The 21,448-nt window shown below is 44.5% G+C and overlaps 1 protein-coding gene and 1 pseudogene across 1 annotated transcript in view; both read right to left on the minus strand.

Annotated features, from left to right (window-relative positions):
• Positions 1-21,175, minus strand: part of TMEM108 (transmembrane protein 108) — a 376,751-nt gene extending 355,576 nt beyond the window's left edge. The window contains exons 1-2 of the mRNA XM_045297803.1: positions 21,131-21,175; positions 6,523-6,614 (exon numbers count right to left, since the gene is read on the minus strand). The gene's annotated coding sequence lies outside the window, so the exon portion shown is untranslated. The remainder of the gene's footprint in view (positions 1-6,522; positions 6,615-21,130) is intronic.
• Positions 10,263-10,321, minus strand: LOC115872292 (annotated as a pseudogene).
• Positions 21,176-21,448: the final 273 nt, after the last annotated feature.

A 21,448-nucleotide genomic window follows, 5' to 3' on the forward strand; every position in this document is an offset into this window, starting at 1 on the left:
TTTAAATATTATTTATTTAATAGCAATAACCACAAGGGGCCTGTGCCTTCTGTATAGGACAGCAAAGCTAAAGGCTAAAACCCTGGATTGGAAAATTGACCCAAAAGGGTATCCTAAGAAAATCTTACCTAAATTTGGACTCTCTGCTAAGATACTTTCCCTTTTTTAAAAAAAGAAAAATGTATTATTATTTTTAAAAATCATTTTATTGGGGGTTCGTACAACTCTTATCACAATCCATACATCCATCCATTGTATCAAACACATTTGTACATTTGTTGCCATCATCAGTCTCAAAATATTTGCTTTCTACTTGAGCCCTTGGTATCAGTTCTTAATTTTTCCCCTCCCTCCCTGCTACCCCCTTCCTCATGAACCCTTGATAATTTATAGATTATTATTTTGTCATATCTTACATGACGTCTCCCTTCACCCACTTTTCTGTTGTCCGTCCCCCAAGGATGAGGTTATATGCAGATCCTTTTAATCAGTTCCCCCTTTCTCCCCGACCTTCCCTCCACCCTCCAGGTATCACCACTCTCAGCACTGGTCGTGAAGGGATCATCTGTCCTGGATTCCCTATCTGTACCAGTGTACATCCTCTGGTCTAGCCAGATTTGTAAAGTAGAATTGAGATGATGATAGTGGGGGGAGGGGAGGAGGAGGGGAGAAAACATTTAAGAACTATAGAAAAGTTGTATGTTTCATCGTGGCTACACTGCACCCTGACTGGCTTATCTCCTCCCCACAATCCTTCTGTAAGGGGCTGTCCAGTTGCCTACAGATGGGCTTTGGGTCCCCACTCTACACTCCCCTCCCCTCATTCACAATGATATGATTTTTTGTTCTTTGATGCCTGATACCTGATCCCTTCGACACCTCGTGATCACACAAGCTGGTGTGCTTCTTCCATGTGGGCCTTGCTGCTTCTGAGCTAGATGGCCGCTTGTTTACCTTCAAGCCTTTAAGACCCCAGACGCTATATCTTTTGATAGCTGAGCATCAGCTAAGATACTTTCTTAATTTCTTCTTCATACATGCAAAGACACTATTCATGAGATTTTACTGTATCATGAATGACGAGAACAGCAAATTTCAAGATTTATTGAACACCATCGGTATTCTAAACACTAGGAGGGTCACCCATGGTGGGTAGGCTTCAGCAGTGGTCCTAGACTAAAGTAGAATAGGAAGTAGGACCTATCCATCTATTTCAGAAAAAACTGGCGAATGAAAACCTTAGGAATAGCAGATCATCGATACAGTGCTGGAAGGTGAATCCCTCAGGCTACCCGGCGCATAGAATATAACTGGGAGAGAGCTGCCGCCCCCAAACAGACATGATTAAAGCCTATTGGGCCCTCACTTGCTGAGAGAGCATGACTCCAGATGTGAAGAAACAGCTGCAAACATCCATTAATAACTGGACTGTGGAACGTACAAAGCACAGAACTCGGAAAGTTGGACATTCTAAAAAATGAAATGGAAAACATAAAGAGCGATACCCTAGACATTTGTGAGCTAAAATTGACTGTGAAAGATTACATGATAGAATTTTGTAAGACCATTACAAATACCTGTTTTCGACAAGTAAACAGCACCTTTATAGATGGACCTGGAGAATACCCATGAATCAAAATGACCACATTTGTGGGAAAAGACAATAGAGACCCTCACTATCATTAGCAAAACAAGGCTGAGGGCCGAAGGTAGAACAGACCATCAACTGATCACATGCAAGTTCAGGCTGAAGCTGAAGAAAACTAAAACGGGCCCATGAGAGCCAAAATACGACCTTGAGTATATACCCCTCCTGAATTTAGAAATCATCCTAAGAACAAAGTTGACATATTAAACAGAAGCGACCAAAGACTAGAGACCAGAGGAGTTGTGGGATGACATCAAGGGCAGATGAAGAAACGAAAGGTCATTAAAAATCAGGAGAGGAAAGGCCAAGACAGATGTCAGAAGAGTCTCTGAGGCTTCCTCCAGGGCACAGAGAAACTACAGAGAGCAGGAGAAACGAGGACGTAAAAGAACTGAACAGAAGACTTCAAAGGGTTGCTTGGGAAGAAACAGCAAAGCATTCTAATGAAATGTGCAACAACCCAAACTCGAATTACAAAACCAAAAGGGAAGCGCCCACTCAGCATTTCTGAAGCTGAAAGAACTGACGAAAAAATTCAAGTCTCAAGTTCAAATATTAATAGGTCTATGGGCACAAATATTGAATGACACAGGAAGAATGAAAAGAAGATGGAAGGAACTAGAGGGTCACTGCAATCACACACACACACACACACACACTGGTCTACAGTCGTTAGAAGGTAGCATATGATAGACAACCAATAGTACTGAATGAAGAGGTCCACTAAAGGCACTGATGAAAAACAAGGCTCTAGGAATTGAGGAAAGACCAACGGAGATGTTTCAACCAACAGATGCAACTCTGGAAGTGCTCATTCGTCTACGCCAAGAAATCTGGAAGATAGCTACCTATCAACCGACTGTTAAAAAAAAAAACCCAATCCAAAGAAAGTGAACCCGAAAGAATGCAGAAATTATTGAACAATGTCATTAATTTCACATGCAAGTACCAATCTGCTGGAGATAATTTTAAAACGGTCACAGCAGTGTATCTACAGGGAGTGCCTGTACTGGGTTTTAAAAGGATGTGGAATGAGGGACATCATTGGTCACTTCAGATGCACTTTGGGTGAAAACAGAATACCAGAAAGATATTTTCCTGTGGTGTTTTTTTTTTTTTGACTATCCAAAAGTATTCAACTTCTGTGGATCATAACAAATTATGGATAACACAACGAAGACTGGGAATTCCAGAATACTTCATTGTGCTCATTGTGTACAATCGATACAGACACTAAGAGGCGGGCATTCGAAGCGAACAAAGGAGTACTGCATGGTTTGAAATCAGGAACCCTGTGCGTCAGGGCTGTATCCTTGCACCACCCCCGTTCAGCAGGCCTGTGGAACAATCTGAGAAGCTGGACTATGTAAAGTAGAATGTGGCTCCAGGGCTGGAAGAAGACTCATTGATATACAGACGACACAGGTTTGTTTGCTGACTGCCAAGAAGTACTTACTCATGCAAATCAAAGACCCCAACCTTCAGTATGGATTAGAATCTCAACATTAGGGGGAAAGAATCCTCACAATTGGACCAATAAGTAACATCAAACAGCATCCTACCTCTACCCAAGCTGAGCTTTGTGCAGTACCCCCTTCTTCCACACTGGGTGCCTCTTTATTTTGTAACACGGCACCCTACCAACAATTCCTGCAAGCTTTGCTTAATACCTAATACTACATAAATGCAGGACAGTATATAAATAAACCAGGCTACCTGTCTGAAATGGCTTCTCTACATGTTAGATCCAAGATTTGTCCACCTCTGTCTTACAATGTTTGAAATGTGCCTCATGCTAGAGAGTCCAGAACCCCAGCAAGAGTTGAACACAAACCTGCCAGAGTAATTCACATCCCATCCGTACACTGGCTTTGTCTAAGCATCAAGGTGATCTTTTCTAGTAAACAAGGTAGTTCACTTGCACCTTGATCAGGATTGCAGCCTTGTTCACCTTTCTGACACACCATTCTGAGAGAGTAATAAAAACACCCATGTATGATAGTACAATATTTATCCTCTATACAGGGATATATTGAAGACAACCTCTTTCCAAAATACAAAAGAAGAAAGAAAACAAATCTAAAGACTCTAAAACAGTGGTTCTCAACCTTCCTCATGCCACAACCCTTTAGTACAGTTCCTCATGTTGTGGTGACCCCAACCATAACATTATTTTCATTGCTACTTCATAACTTTAATTTTGCTACTGTTACGGATTGGGCGACCCCTGTGAAAGTGGTAGCGACTCACAGGTTGAGAACCACTGCTCTAGAATAAAGAAACGTCTCCAAATATACTCCAGTCTTTGTTATATTACTGCAAAACATGTCTGGATTAGCAGTCACATCAAAGCTTTTTGATATTTTGCTTGTTGCTTCTTTAGGTCGTTATATAGGTCACTTTAACATTAAGAGATCTCCGCATTCAATGCAGTTTCTTTACTGCTCTTCTGAACAGCCTCCTGTCCACGTCCTCCACCGTCCACCTTCCTATCTCTTCCTAAAAGGAAGTCTGCATCCAGAACACACTATCACACACGAACTCGGACATGACTCCTTCAAGAATACTCAGATGCCAGTATTGTTCATCATTGCCCACACTACTAAGCCTTTGCCCGACTACTTCCCATTGCCCCTCAGTTCCTACCCAAAGAAAGACCAAGAATGATATTTGAGTCCTGGAAATATGGGAAGATCAGTATTGTATCTCAGCATCTACAGAGTCCCAAAGTTGCCACACAATACCATGCATGGTACCTCCTTAGTCTGTGTCTACTTTACAGGTTTACAGGTAAGGAAGCTGAGGTGCAATGAGGTTCAACCATAGGAACACAGTCGCAGAGAAGCTCAGAGTAAGATTAAATTCCTCTTGTTCCTATATTCTCAGCTGGGGCTATTTCAAGACATCCTTCCCACAGGGCACACCTGGCATATCTAGAGACGCTTGGATTGTACAAGAATTGTGCACATCCAAAAAATGACACTAAGATTGAAAAACTCTGGTCTCCTGGTATAGTAAGTCCCCAGGTTACCAATGTCCACTGATGGACAACTCCAATGTACGTGACCTCAGTTCTTATGTCAATTTGTCCATACTTTAAAACAAATGAACCAACCCCTACTCTCAACAATTCGTCCTGACCATCACCTTCGCTTGCTGCATGGGGAACTTTTAAACCATTGCTGCTAGCAGCATTGTAGAACAATGTGCACCTATTCCAACTTGCCCACAAATTCAACTTAAAGAAACATTCAAGAATAGCTCTCTTTCATAAACTGGGGTCTGCCTATATCTCTAGGACTGCATTCTTTGGCCGCTAATTGATAGTTAAAGAATGGCTTCCTTCACAAGTTTATCATGGTGCAGTACTTACACATGCCAGTCAAGTGTTATTTCTAACATATTGGGCTTTTTACTTAAATACTTTTAAAACTGTGACAGACAAGAGCTAGAAAGCAAGTACAACTAGAGCTATCAGTGCCCAACTCCAGATCCCTCCCTTAGTGACCCCCAGCCTCAGCCCCAGCCCCGGAGCTCTGGCCTGCTGGGCCTGGCGACTCATCCAGCCTTGTCAGTGGCTGATCAGTCAGCTCAACAGCTGCCTTTTCTCTGCTTTGCTTATCTCCCTGCATGTGTGTCACTCCTGAGCAGTCATGATGTATGCTGACAAGAATCTCTAGAGAGCTCCAGCCCCTAATTGTCTATTTTGTTCAGTAAATGATACTCATTGCCAAGCCACAGGAGGGACCTCAGGACATCAGCCATTCTAGTGGCCCTGCCTGAGCCCGGGGATGGGGCAGTATCTAGCAAGGGCTCCATGGACTCAAGCTTAAAGTAACACTTCCACCAGGTTTTTAATGAAGCACAACTTCCCCGCCCGCCCCCCACCAAGTTCCTCTTTCCTAATCATCCTTGGCTTGGCTTCAATTTTTATCAATTGTCATTTTCTTTTCAAGGAGTCTGGGTCCACCTGTAGACGCCGTCGAGCTCAACACAAGAGGTATTGTCCTCTCCTTCCCAGACTTCCCTCTGGACTCTGGGAGGGGCGCAGCTGACAGGGAACTTCTCCTTCGGGCCTCAAGAGTCTTTAGCACCAAGGAATGCTCAAAGCCAGCCTTGGTTCTGTTGCTCCCAGCGCCAGTACCTGGCTCGGCTCACTAGTGCTGGATGCCTGCAGTCACATCTGCACGTTTTTCTCCCACGGAGCTTCCGGGCGGCTTCCAGCACCAACCTTTCAGTCAGCAACCAAGTGCTCAACCACCGGGCACTGTAAGCAGGTGCGGAGCAAGCGTATGTGTGACCACCAGTGGCTGTGGATAAGGTGGCACTGGCAGACCCACATGCTTTGCTAATACTGGTGTCAACCCACCCTGGGATCTTCAGCTCCGTGGCCAGCTGCTGCCACTCTGGGGAAAGTGGTAATTAATGAAAGCATCCTTAGAGGAGGAATGGATGTTGGGCAAGGGAACTGGCAGGGCTATCCATCTGATAATGGTGCCAAACAAAAGGCAGGGAGACCCCAGTCCGTACTGCATAATACATCATAGGAAGGCCCAACAACTTCTCCCTGTTTCTAGAAAAATCACATCTCAAATAAATGGACCCCTAATAACTACTAAGCTAGTTCTAGCCACAGAATGGATGCCATCCCATGGCTTGGTTGTGTTTTTCTTTTGTTAAGGATTGATTTGCACGGTGCCTGAGCTTTGAATCACTAAAGGTGTGGGAGCCTGCCACAGGCAGGGCACGGCAGCCCAAAGCACTAACTCCAAGAGACCGGGAAGGCAGCTCCTGTGACCAAGTCAGAGAAACGGTAGCAGAGCCTGCCTTTGCCTTACCCTGGAGTAGAGAGTGTGGCCTTCAGACACACTTACATCTTCACAACCCATCGGCTCTGCTGCTTTTCACCGCTCACTCACTTCTGCATCCTGAACCTCAATCGATCGATCAGCTGATCGATCACCAGCTGCCAAAGACAAAAAATGGAAAGACTGTATTAGGCCAAAAGACATACAACTTCAGCGGCACTGAGTTACTGCTTGAGTATATTTGTTAGAGTTGGCTGAGTGCTTACCAAATAACCCAAAACACAAACAGTGGCTTCACCTCACTCAAAGTTTACTTTTGACTCCTGCAGGCATACTGGACAGGTGAAAGGTCAGTCAGTGGGGTAGGCTTCCCTGATACAGTGATCCAGGGGCCCAGGCTGACAACAGTGCTGACATCTTTAAAACATACTTTCCAAGGTTACCCTGTGGAGTTCTTGCCTTCTAAGCCAGAGAGGAGCAGAAAACAGATGGAGGAGCTGGCATGGGAGGTTATATTTTGTGTTTGTCTCTTTTCCCCCGTAAGTGGTGTGCAATACTTTCCACTGCTGGCTGGAACCAACCAGGTAGTCTGCTGGGCTGTGGGGTGTCGCTGTAGTACAAGGTGTAGTACAAGGTGAGCCCAACTCAGATGACAGTTTTAGGTTTGGAGTAAGTGCTTTTGGCTAAGACACAGTCCCAATCACCTTGACTTACTTAATGATTCTGTGTTTTGGTTTCCTCAACTGTAAAAGACTCTCCTGTCTCCAAAGGTCATGATGAGACTCAAAATGAGGCAAAGGAGCCCTTCTCAGACTTTCACGTGCTTGCCCATGACCTGAGCATCTTGGCAGAATGTAGATTCTAACTGGGAGGGCATGGTGGAGGGCAGGTTCAGGGCAGGCTTCAATGGCACTTTTCTAGTGGGTTCCTAGCAGATGCCAATATTGCTGTCCTCAAAGGAAGAGACAGAGAGTGAGTGGACAGAGAGCAAGGTTAAGGAATCGTTGTGTAAACTACCAAGTGATTTGCAGAAATCCTGACATTAAGAGATCATAAATGAATCCCCAACTAGACAGTAGTTTTCAGAACTGTTGAGTATAAGTATCACATATATTTGAGAGTCACCAAGTTTGGACAACAGAAAATTTAAACAGATACCACCTTTCCCCTTTATTTTCATGGCTAGGAAACAGATGAAGAGAAGCTATGAGGCCCCCTCCCAAAATAAAACTCAAACAATGGCCCGTTGTGGCTGTTGTTGTTAGGTGTCATCCAGACGGTTCCAACTCAAAGCGACCCCGTGTGCAACTGAAGGAGACACGGCCGGTCCCGCACCTTCGTCACAATCGTTCTTATGTTTGAGCACAGTGTTGCAGCTACTGTGTCAATTTATCTCAACAAGGGCTGCCTCCGTTTTTGCTGCCCCTCTCCTTGATCAAGCATGATGTCCTTCTCCAGGTCTCTCCTGATAATAATGTACGTCCAAAGAACATGAGATGAAGTCTCGCCGTTTTTGCCTCTAAGGGTCCGTCTGGCTGGACTTCTCCCAAGACAGATCTGTTTGTGCTTTAGGCAGTCCAGGCATGGTATTTACCATATTCTTCATCAACACCATAGCTCAGATGCTTTGATTTTTCTTTGATCTTCCATATTCAATATCCAACTTTCACATGCATATAAAGCAGTTGAAAAATGCCATGGCTTGGGTTAGGCGTCCCTCAGGTCTCCAAGTAATATCCCTGCTTTCAACACTTTGAAGAGGTCTTGTGCAGCAGTTTTTCCATTCAATGTGTTGATCTCTTGACTACTGATTCCATGGGCACTGATTTTGGATCCAAGCAAGACAAAATCCTTGAGAACTTTAATCTTTTCTCCATATATCGTGATGTTATCTATTGGTCCAATGTGAGGATTCTGATTTTCTTTATATTGAGTTGTAATCCATACTGAAGGCTGTAGTTGCTGATCTGAATTGGCAAGAATCTCAGGTCCTTCTCACTCTCAGCAAGCAAGGTTGTGTCATCTGCGTATCACAGACTATTAATAAGCCTTCCTCCAATCTTGATGCTGCATTCACCTTCAGATAAGCCAGCTTCTCTGATGATTTGCCCAGCATATAGACCGAATACGTATGGTGAGAGGATACAACCCTGACACACAACTTTCCTGATTTAAAACCATGCAGCATGCCCTTGTTTTGTTCCCATACTTTCCTCTTGATCCATGTACAGGTTCTACATGAGCACAATGAAGTGTTCTGGAATTTCCATTCTTTTCAAGGCTGTCTATAGTTTATTATGACACACACAATCCAATGCCTGTGTGTAGTTTCATGAAACACCAGTAACTTCTTTCTGGTATTCTCTTCGTTCAGCCAAGATCTACCTGACATCAGCAATAATATCCCTTGTTCCATGTCATCTTCTGAATCGGGCCTAAACCTCTGGCAGCTCCTTGTCAATGTGCTGCTATAACTTTTGTTGGATGATCTCAGAAAAATGTTATTTTCATGACAGGTCACTTGTCTGCCAGGTTGTCATAGTGTGGTAGCTTGTGCATTGCATGATGCTGGAGGCTAGGTCACGGGTGTTTCAAATACTAGCAGAGTCACTTAAAGTGAAAAGGTTTCAGCAGCGCTTCCAATCTAAGGGCTATGGAACCATTGTTAGTTACTGAAAACGTAACGAACAGAAGCAGAACATTGTCAGAGATGGTGCCAAAAGGTAAGCCCCTCAGGTGGGAAGCCACTCAAAATAGGACCGAGGAAGAGCCTTCTCCAAGTAGAGTCAGCTATACTGACTTGGATGGAGTAACGCCTGCTGGAGTAAAGTCGTCAGAACCTTCATTTGCTGATGAGGCATGACTCAATATGAGAAGAAACAGCTGCAAAAATCTACTAATAATTGGAACTTGGAATATACAAAGTATGAATCTGAGAAAGTTGGAAGTCTTTAAAAATGAACTGGAGGGCATAAAGATAAATATTCTAGGTAATAATAAGCTGAAATCGACTGCTGTTGGCCATTTTGAATCCAGAAATCATATGGTTGACAATTCTGGGAATGACACAATTTTAAAAATGACTCAATAGTGTGGTAGAATTAGAATGTAGAAATTTGACACCTTTTCTGTCTTATATAAAACCAATGCATCCTAACCTTCTAAAACAAAAGATATTTTTACTCTTCCATAAAAGCTAGAAAAATTATTATTCAGGCCCAGATCTAAAAGGCAACAGAAAGTGGAATTGACCACCACAGGCCACCATACTGAGCATGGGCAAGCAGTCAAGGCACATAGCCAGGGACTGTTCAGGCAAACGCTCTTCAAAATGCAGTGATCTCAGTTATCAGGCGTCAAAGAACAAAAAAATCATATCATTGTGTGCTCACCTGCCCGATATGATCTCTGAAGACAAATAGGTGCATAAGCAAATGTAGTGAAGAAAGCTGATGGTGCCCGGCTATCATAAAATATAGCATCTGGGGTCTTAAAGGCTTGAAGGTAAACAAGCAGCCATCTAGCTCAGAAGCAACAAAGCCCACATGGAAGAAGCACACCAGCCTCTGCGATCACAAGGTGTCGAAGGGATTAGGTATCAGGCAACAAAGAACAAAAACCATATCATTGTGAATGAGGGGGAAGGCGGAGTGGAGACCTAAAGCCCATCTGCAGTCAACTGGACACCCCCTTTCAGAAGGGTCTCAGGCAGGAGACGAGTCCTTCAGGGTGCAGGGTAGCAACGATGAAACGTACAACTTTTCTCTAGTTCCTAAATGCTTCCTCCGCAACCCACTATCATGATCCCATGCTAATCTTCTCTGTATCATTCCAATTTTAGTATATATGCTGCCGAATCGAGCACCATGATCCCAATTCTACCTTACAAATCTGGCTAGACCAGAGGATGTACACTGATACAGATAAGAACTGAAAACACAGGGAATCCAGGACAGATGATCTCTTCAGGACCAGTGATGAGCATGGTGATACCAGGAGGTGGGGTGGAAAGGGGGAACCAATTACAAGGATCTACATATAACCTTCTCCCTGGGGGATAGACAACAGAAAAGTGGGTGAAGGGAGATGTCCAACAATGTAAGATATGAAAAAATAATAATAATTTATAAATTATCAAGGGTTGATGATGGAGGGGGAGCGAGGAGGGAGGGGGAAAATGAGGAGCTGATGCCGGGGGCTTACGTGGAGAGCAAATGTTTTCAGAATGATGTGCTTTATGTATGGATTGTGATAAGAGTTGTATGAACTCCCAATAAAATGATTATAAAAGAAACAAAACAAAAACGCAGTGATCCCTACCGAAGCCATACCCCCTTGTTTCCTAAATGTGACTGGAACGGATATTCATTCCTGCACACGTTCTCGTAAAAAACAATAATTGTGTTTCCAGTGAGTACACACTCTGAGTCACTCTTATTCCGGGAAAATTAGAAGCAGTAAGAACTTGGGACTGGAATGAGAAAAGAGAAATAAATAATTTCCCTCGAAGGGAAGAGTGGTTGCTGTATTATACCTGGAGGCAGAGAAACTTACAGATCTTATTAAAAAATGGATTCCTGGCACCTCAATGATCTCGCCTCTCTGAGATCTGGGTGGGTTCTAGGAAACTATAGTAGAACAGGAGGGACGGGATCTCAGAAGTAAAAGACAGGAGACAAAAGCTCCCGGTCATGAACTGGAAAGGCCATGACATCTGAAACCAAATCCGAGTGGTGGAAAGGGAGCCTCTTGGCAAGCATGCCGCTGCCAGTAAAGCAGAGGGCATTTGAAAGTGTCCTGGTGAGATTAGGACCAACACACCGCACAAGCGATGCCCAATGGAAATCAACATTCACATACTCGTTATTAACCACAGATGGGTAGCTGTGAGAGGGCTTCAAGAAAACCATGGCGAATGGTATTAAAAGATCATGGATGTTTTCCATAAACTTTGTGAATCTCCTTCATATTGACATCTTTATTTGATAAACGACTTGAAATATCTTTAATAAAGGTTAAAATCCTACTAAGAGCTTCCATATGACACCGTGCAACCCTCTCCCACCATAATGCCATTAGCTTCTCAGTCAATCTTTCTCCCATCCTGGGGATTTGCCAACTCTACGACAGACTTGAGTATTGCTGGTTCTGTTTCTGCCAGAGGCTCCTTTGGTTGTCTGCTGAAGCCAAGGACTCCCTTCTCAGAATAATGTGTTACATGCATAAGATAAAATGCAAAGGAGCAAAAAGGAAGCCATGTGGAGAAAGTGGAGCCTGGTGCATTGCTGGTGGGGCTGTAAATGGTGCAGTTATTGTGAAAACCAGGTTGGCAGTTTGCAAAGAAGTTCAACATCGAGCTACCAGATAACCGAGCAATGCCACTCCTAGGTGTTACCCCAAAGACTTGAAAGCAGGGTCTTAAGCAGATATGTATGCCCCAATTTTCATTGCAGCACTATTCACAATCAACACAAGGTAAAAAAAAAATCCTGAGAGGATGGCTAAACATATACACAAAACGGACTGCTACTCAGTTATTAGGAAAAACGGAATTCAGGTACCTGCTACTTCATGAATGAACCTTGAAAACATTATGCTGAATGAAGTCAATCAGACACAAAAGGGCAAATATCACATGATCTCACCTATATGAAGTGTCTGGAATAGGCAAGTGCATAGAGACAAAAGCTTGTTCTTGGTTCCCAGGGACTAGCCAGGGAGGAGATGGAGTTATCGCTAAATGATGTATGACGGGTTCTGAGCTTCTCCTTGAGCTGATAAAGAACTTCTGGAGATGGATAGTGGTGATGGTTGTACAGTCTGGTGACTATGATTCATGTCTCAGAATAGTACACTGAAAAATGGTTAAAGTAGCAAGTTTTTGTTATATATGTATTGCTGCAGGGAAATTATTTTTAAAAGCAGTCAATTCTATTGAAATATTCTTTTATCCACAGAGTCCCTAGGGAGTTCATGGACCTCAATTTAAGAATGTGATTTGGGAAGAACACTTCTAGGATGGTGAAAATTATTTCTTACAGGAAACAGTATGCAAATTATTTTTTTAGAAAAACAAAGATACACAATAAAAAAAGGCCTGACTCCTGATTAGTTAGGGAAGAAGAGAATGAGCTACAAAGAGAAACCTGCCCTTGAGTTTCTGCCCAAACTCAACACTATATTCATGCCATGGCTTTAAAAATCCCACATTAAAGAATTACTCTGAGAACTGTCTTGGCTCCAGCCCTGAAGACACAGCATATTCTCTGTGCATGGCAGATGAAGGGAGGCGGCATTGGGAAACGAAAGCCCAAGATGAATCCCAAGCCTGGGTCTTAGTTCCCTAATTAGTTTCTTCCACTACCTAGCTCTGTCAGTTCGGTCAGGTCCGTAGGTTTCTGAATTAACACTTCCATCCAAAAATGAAGAGCTTGAACTAATCCATCAGTGGACTTAAGCATAGGGACAAGTGTGAGGATGGTGCAGGACCAGGCAGTGTTTTGTTCTGTTGTACACAGGGTTGCTATGGGTCAGAACCAACTCACTGGTACGGAACACCACCAACAATTGGATTCTTGGTGATATAGTGGGTGAGTTAGTTAAAGTTTATTGTGCCAACCTGGCCAATAAACACGTGGGGTTAATTGAAGGGCAGAGAAATAAATGGCTCAGTGAGCCTCGCCTTTCGAGTTCTCGGGTCTCTTGCTTTGTGATGGTTGAACCAGGATGCAGCTGCCTTAGCCAGTTTCCTGCTTCAGCTGGCAAGGCTCACTTCTTGCAAGACATCCCCGAGGAGAAACCACATGGACCTACTCCGATGCAGCCCTGGGTGCTGGAGCAGCTGCATGGAGACTCCTGCCAGCACTGAGATGCTTGCAGGTTCACTGTCCTCTTGCAGTCGGCATCATAGTGTTTTGTGAGATTGAGGAGGACTTTGTAGATTGGTGTTGGACATATGGGTTAATGTTGGATTTGTGGCTTTGGGCAGCACTGGGTTTGGATGTTTTCTTGATGTGCACTTAACCTTTATATAAAACTCTCTCTTATACATGAGTTTCTGTGGATTTGTTTCTCTAAAGTACCCAGATTAATACAGTGGGCTATGCATTTTATATTAACCGCAAGGTCAGCGGTTCAAACCCCCCCATCACTCCACAAGAGAAAGAGGAGACTGTCTGCTCCCATACAAATTTAAAGTCTCAAACTCAAAGGTTCATGGAAGAATTTCCTTATCTTTAAATTCCATTTCCCACAAACCTTGTGAAGCCCCCCCAATGTTTTCAAGGCCCATCATGCTGTGGCACACATGTCATTTTGCTTGAAGGCAAAATAGTCCATTATCCATATGTACCACATTTAGCTTTTCCATTCATTTTTGGTGGACATTTTTATTGTTTCCACATATGGGCTACTGTGAATATAATGCTGCAATAAGCATTGCTGTGCAGGCCCCTGTTACATCCCTGACTTCAAGTCCCTTGGGTGTCTTGGGATTGCTGGGTCATCTGGTAATTCTATGCTTAACCTTTGGAGGAATTGCCAAACTGTTTTCTACAGTGACAGTAGCTGTTTCATTCCCACCAGCTGTGAATGAGGGTTCCAATTTCTCCACATCCTCACCAACACATTTTCTTTTCCTTAAAAAAAAACAACCCATAGCCATTCTCATGAGGATGAGGTGGTGTTTGGGGTTTTGATGCTGTAGTGGGTTACATATTGGGAAGCAGTTCAAAATCATCAGCTGCTCTACTGAAGAAAGATGAAGCTTTCTACTCCTGCAAAGATTTAAATCTCAGAAACCCACAGGGGGCAGTTCTACTGTCCTATAGGGTTGCTATGGGTCAGAATAAACTTGACGGCACTGAGTTGATGAGTAAATGGCTAATGCTCCCACTCATCTGTCAGTTGATTGTCCCGTGGTGCTAGTAATGACAGAAGCTATGACAGTGGTGTTGAATGTCAACAGGGTCAGCCATGGTAGACAAGTAGCAGAGCTTCTAGACTAAGCCAGACTACAAAGAAGGACAAAGTTAGGAGGGTGCCATTGCTCATATCCAATGAAAGCAAAGAACAAGGTTTACCTGTCTTTTTTTGAATATTCTAAGGCATTTGACTCCGTAGATTATAAGAAGTTATATATAACACTGAAAAAAATGAAAATTCAGTAACACTTAATTGTGCGCGTGCAGAATTTCTACCAAAAGGCAGTCATTCAAACCGTACTGTTGGGTTTGAAATCAAGAAGGTGTATGTAACGGTTGTATCCTTTGACCACACTTATTCAATCTGTATGCCATGCAAATAATATGAGAAGCTGGACTAATTGAAGAATTCGAGGTAGGCATCAGGATTTGAAGTAGGCTCATTTGAAACCTGTCCTATGAAAGTGACACAACCTTGCTTGTTGGAAGTAAAGAGGGCTTGCAGGACTTCCTGATAAAGATCTAAAACTACAGCTTTGTACAGTTTGCAACCCAACAGAAAGAAAAGAAAAAGGACCAGTGCTGGAGTGATAAGCAACATCATGCTAAATGGATAAAACATCAAAGTTGTTGGGATTTCATTTACTTAAATCCACAAGCAACATCGATGGAAGCAGAAGTCAAGAACTCAGATTTTATTTTTACAAATATACTGTAGAAGACCCATGTGAAGTTTTAAAAAAATACAAGGAATGTCATTTTGAGGACTAGGTGCACCTGACCCAAGCTATAATACTTTCTATTGCCTCATTTGCGTGCAAAAGACGAACAATGTATCAGGAAGACAAAAGTAGAATTAAAGTATTTAAATTATGGCATTGCCAAATGATATTAAATATATTGTGGGCTGCCAAAATAACGAACACATTTGTGTGGTAAGAACTTCAGCTAGAAGGCTTCCTAGAAGTGAGCCTGATGAGACTTCACCTCACATCCTCTAACCATGTTTTCAGACGAGACCAGTCCGTGGAGAAGGACATTGTGCTTCGTGAAGCAGAGGATCAGCATAACAGGAAGCTCTCCAGTGAGATCGACGGGCCCGTGGCTGCAATAATGGGCTCACCTCTAACAATGATAGTGATGATGGCACAAAGCAGGGTAATGTTTGTTCCTGCTGATGGCTCTGAGACGAAACTGAAATGGACTCAACACTAACAACAACGAGTAATGGCATTGTGCTGGCTCCAGAATTTTAAGATTTGTCGTTGGTAGTAAAAATGAGCTCATAAATACATTTACAGAGTGACAGAAATAAACCTCAACTATGCTGAGCATGAAATGTGAACTGCATGCAAAACAGGTGACTGAGATATTGACACATAGAAGCAGCATTGTATACCTGGACAGAGTCTAAGCTCAGTCTTCATTATATGTGTAACTGTCCCTCACTGAGAAAGACCCAGCTCCCTCAAACATATATCCAATACAACTACAAAATTCATCTTACTGAAGAGCCGTCGAGTTATTTCAAAAGTGAAAATGAATGAGGAGACCCTGGCTAGTAAGGTCCATAAAACTAACCTTCAGGTTTCAGATTGTGAATACAATTTCCAGGGTATAAAAGTGGCTCAGAAATGTCCATACTTGTTCGAAACTGTAGTAATACTTTCTTTGATAAGATTTAATACTAAACTAGTCCTAAGGAGTTGGATATTGTAAAATCCCTCAAAAAATAATCAGAGCTGGACCAGCTTGAAAAGTGGTAGTCTGCTCCATCTTCCCCCATACCTCACTGGAGTATGGTCCCTCACGTCTCCAGCTTGTGGGAATCTCGGCAATGTCCCACAGAAGCCATGGAAGTTCGAGGACATGTCCCACTGGCGATGGATGCAGTTCAGTCCAAAGGTCAGGCAGGGGTAAGCCAGATAGTGGGGCCACAGGGCGCACCCCACTCCTGGTTCTTGCCGGTCGTGAGCTCACACCCTCTTGCTTCTAAGCCGACTCATTTAAAATTTTAATAGACCATTTTATTGAGGGCTCCTACAGCTCTTATATCAATCCATACATTCTGCCATCATCCTTTTGAAAACATTTTCTTTCTACTTGAGCCCTTGGTATCAGCTCCTCTTTTTTTCCCCTTCCTTCCTCATCTTCCCACCCTCAGGAACCCTTAATAAATTATAAATTATTATTATTTTCATATCTTACACCATCCACTGTCTCCCCACATCCATGTTTCTGTTGTTCCTCATTCTGGGGGTGGGGAGGGGAGAGGGTATATGTCGATCATTGCAATCAGTTCCCCCTTTCTTCCCCCACCTTCCCCCTAGCCTCATGGTATTACTACTCCCATTATTGTTCCTGAGGGGGTTATCTGTCCTGGATTCCCTGTGTTTTGAGCTCTTATCTGTACCAGTGTACATGCTCTGGTCTACCCGGATTTGTAAGGCAGAATTGGGGTCCTGATAGTGTGGGGCAGGAAGCATTAAAGAACTCGAGGGATGTTTTATGTTTCATCAGTGTTATATTGCACCTTGGCTAGCTCATCCCTTCCTTGTGACCTTTCTGTGAGGGGATGTCCAATTGTCTAGAGACGGGCTTTGGGTCTCCATTCCACACACACCCCCAAACTCCCCCAGCCCAGCCCCCCCCCCACCCCGCCCCCGGAGTTCACATGGATATGATGGTTTGTTTGGCCTCTTCTGGTGCCTGATACCTGATGCCGTTAACACCTTGAGATCCCACAGGCTGGTGTGCTTCTTTCAGCAGACTCATTTTATACGCAGCAGAACGGCATTACAGGGAATCCTGTTCACTACTCACAGGTGAACCTTAACAGTCTCTTCTCCCCACCTTCTAACCAGGCCCCTGCAGGGAAAGGTCATTTGGTAAGGGTTACATGGTGCAATCAAATATCACCCAAAAGTAATAATCTACTGGCCACCCATGAACTGTATCTTATTAATGCACAGATGACCTGGACCTCTAGCAAGATGTTTCCAAGTGGGCATTGGCCTCTTACTAATCTTCAGCAGCCAGGTTTTTTCTCAAGTTACTCTAGAAAGTTCTTTCTCCTTTCAGCTATAGGATATAATTCCTTAAAGCCACTTTAAGTTATAGTAAGTAAGATAATCATTAAACCAAGAGTGTGGTCAATTCACATCCTCCATTAAGGTCAGAACTCAATCTCATCCCACTCCAGTTTGTTAGTAGATAATGCCCTCCAACGCAGGACCACAGCCACCGGCAAAGGACATGCAGAATATTACATAGCACATAGGGGTTATGGCTGGAAGGACCACGGTAATCGAGTATAACTCAGACACTTTCAAGTTATAGAAAAAAGTTATGTGAGAATAACTTTGACTTGCTTTCTGAGGGCAACCCTGAAGTTTTAATTAACCAGCATGATAGTCCACCACTGTCTTCAGAGCAGATAATTATTGGATATTGATTAAGCTTATTTATATTTGATCATGTATATTTCCAGAATTCTGGCCACATATATAGACTGACTTTACAGGCAAAGATTTAGAAATGATGACATTATTGGGAATTTTGACTGTATCATGACCCCTGCCTCATGTTCAATCAACCAACATTGATGCAACACTGTCAATACCTAAATACAATGAAGGTTATTTTACATTCAACCTTCTCCCCTTATATGCATACCCCTCCCCAGCAAATTAAGCTCAATCACCCCTCAGTTCCCTCAACACTCATTATTACAACCTTCTATAAACAATTCTGGCTTTTACAACTGTACTATTTTTAAAATAGGTTGAGCTCTCACACAGCTTTTCAAGATCTTGTACACTAGAGTGCTTATGTTGGGCGTAGTTCGAAACCATGGGCAGCTCTGCAGGACCATGACTGGACTTTCTACTCCAGCGCTCTCTCTCTCTCTCTCTCTCTCTCTCTCTCTCTTCCCATCTAGGGAAACCTACAGGGGGTAGCTGACTGGAGGGCAGTTAGTGAGTGAAAGGCTACAGGGGCATGATTTACCAGCTCCATCCTTCAACCATTCGCACTCCATTCCCCAGCCCCCATCAGGAATTCACAGAGGCAGCAGTGCCATCTGCTGGTAGGGAGGGCACAGCTTGCTTTCTGGAAGCCTATGGGTAAAGGGAATTAAAGACCTGAAAGGAAAACAGCGTAGATTTCTGTCTTTTGTGAGCCTTTCTTTTCTGGAGACGGATAGTTACAACCTGAGACTTGCAACCTCCACAGGAGCCTCCATTGTGCGAATGGCAGGTCGTTGGAAGCCATAGAAAGCAAAGCCAGACTAGCCAATAAGGAGGCAGCTCTGCCTGGAAATGCCTCTTCAATGTTCCAAATGCAAGCAGCAGAGCTTCATTGAATTAAACATTTCCTGGCTCTCCTTTCCCTGCGGCTTCAGTATCAGATAAACGCACCCCCGCCCCACCTGTGGCAAAGCTAACAGATCTATCTTAAAGCAAGCGCCCTAAAGGAGGTGCTCAGACTCCTCTCAAAGTGAAGGCGCTTATGTTTACACAATGTGACACATCTCTCTCAAAGGACATCACAGCTTAGGCACGCAGGTTGGGCTCTAATCTCTTTCATTCGCTCTCCATCCTCTCTGTCCCTGACCCAAGGGGCAGAAATGATAGAAAAGAAGTGATTCTGTTGTTGCTTTGCAAGTAATTGAATCAGCGAATAAAACCCTGTGCTATAGGTCACTGATAGATGTTGGGTCCCTCCAGATGAACTAAGCCTGCCAATCTCCCTATCCCCGCCCCCACCTCCCATGCTCAACCCAATCAGAATTTTTCAACTGTCTCAAAACCAGGGGTGGCACAGGCTAATTTTAAGCATAAGGGCAGCGTGCCTTTTGTGCAGTTTATGTAACAGAAATGATGTTTTTCTTTAAACCCAACAACCTATAACTTTTCAAACGATCACACTTCTTTCAACCTTCAGAATCCCTTCCCCCACCACCAATACCAATTTCTCAAAAATTCAGCAAAAATGTAAGTAATGCCCACTAATTTGCTTTGTGTACTAAACTATAAATTCACAATTTATATTTCACCGTACTGGGGATCTGTGCCATATTACCAGAGCTTCCCAGGCACCTTCTCTGTCTCTTTACTTGATTCCCTCCAGAAAACCCCACAGCAAAAGTTTGATTCGCAGCAGCTAAACAAACATTGGATTTTTATCTCCCTAACAAATATAAGTGCTTCCTCTAAAATTTGTTTTAAATTGTCAAGTTAATTGATTTCCTATCAACTGTACATGTTTTACCAGAAAAGTGTGGGTTAGGTATTAGACAATTGCATTGTTTTCTGAAAGAAACATATGGGCAATTTTGTAGGGAAAAGGTCAGAGTAACAAAAGGGGTTTCAAAAGGTATCCCTTACCTATCTCTAAGGAAGCAGGTAAAGAAAGATCTTTGTCCATTTCATGCCAGAGTAAATTCAGAGTAGATTACATCAAAACTCCAGAATACAATAACAGTTTTCTAATGGCAGTTAGTAGAACAGTTTCTTACCTAGCACGTTACCAGATACATGCAACAAATTGCCAAATTACTTAACTAGTGGAAAACTGAAGGGACTTTTTATGGTTTTGCTACAAGGATGCATAGCATGCCATTGCTATTGTAGGTCTGGGGAAATAGAGGAAAGAGAGGTAGCAGATACTTTGCACCGGTTTAATCTGCTCTCAAGTTCTACCACCTTTTTAAAGAATGGTTTAAGGGATATTCCCCCCACTCCCCTTTAGGCCTCCAAATGCGCTCCTGTAAACCCACACTTTCCAGAGAATTGATGAGGGCTGAGGAGGTCTAATTTAGACCCTGTCTTCTCTCTACCTACAGCCCAATAACATACCCAAAAATAAGTTATTACTCGCTTGGGCAGCCCCAGAAACATCTCAGTTTAAAGAAGGCACCCTCCCCTGCAAACAAACAAACGTCTTCTTGAATCAGGATGATGATGCCCTAGTCTGCAGTTCACTGCAGGCATTTCCCTTAACTGTCATCAGTTAAGATGCATGTGTAATTCTTTGGGAGTAGCCTCTCCCTTAGACCAGCCGTCAGCGCATAGCAGCTTAAAAATTTTAAACCCTTGAATAAATCTCTGGATTCCTTCGGCAGACTCGGAGCCTCGGATTTCGGCGCACTCTGGGGCCAGGAGGGAGCTCGCGAGCTCGCCAGCCCGTCCGGCGCGCCCAGAGCCTCCCCGGGCTGCAGCCGGCTCGCCCCGCCGGTCCTGCCGCCCCCACCCGCCCGCGCCCAGGCGGGGGGCGCCGCGGCACGGCCAGCGGACTGGCTTGGGTCCCGAGGCTCCAGAGGTTCGAGTCCCGAGAGCTTGGCCAAAGTGACGCTAAATTTTCTCCTTCCTTTTCCCGAAAGACAGATCCCGCGGCAATGAAGCTGTGGCGCCCGGGTCCGGAGCCGCAACGCCCCCGCCTCATCACTAGCACCCTTTACCTGGGGAGAGGGCAGATGCCAGCATCCCTCCCGGAGGGAAACAAAGGCGGAGGCCAGGCTGTCAGGTGGGCACCTCCCCTCGAGGGGACCCGGACCCCCGGAGGGGCCGACAGGGAGGTGTATAAGGGGGCAAGAAAAGGGAAACCAAGGCACCCGGCGGTGCTAGAACCTGGATCTGCGTCCACCCCAGAAGCGGAACTCTGGGGGCGAGCAGACCCTAGACTACACCCCAGCCCGCCGAGCCGGACCCGGGCGTGGGGGGTCCAGGCGGGCAGCCCCGCGCGCCGCTTACCTCGGGAGAAGCGCTCTGGCTCCCTCCGACAGCTCCGGAGAAAGCCCTGTCGCTCGCGCACGCGCACTAGCGCTCTCGCGCCTTCGCCCCTCCGGCCCCCGCGCGCGCCCCTCCGGCCGGGCTCCGGCCCGCCCCAGTCCTGTCCGTCAGCGTCCGCGAAAGCCAATCCGCTCGCGCAGGAGGCCCAGCGCCAGTCACGTGGCCACGGCAGCCAATCATCAAATTGCCCTCGGCAGAGCGCCTCCGATGTCCCAGGGGGTTCGGTTGCTACCTCGCGGAGAGGGTGCCAGGCGAGCACAAAAGAGAGTCTCTGTGTTC

This window comes from Echinops telfairi, unplaced genomic scaffold (assembly GCF_000313985.2).
Source record: "Echinops telfairi isolate 266 unplaced genomic scaffold, ASM31398v2 ScPeMD7_7422;HRSCAF=8460, whole genome shotgun sequence".
NCBI classification, from domain to species: Eukaryota; Metazoa; Chordata; class Mammalia; order Afrosoricida; family Tenrecidae; genus Echinops; species Echinops telfairi.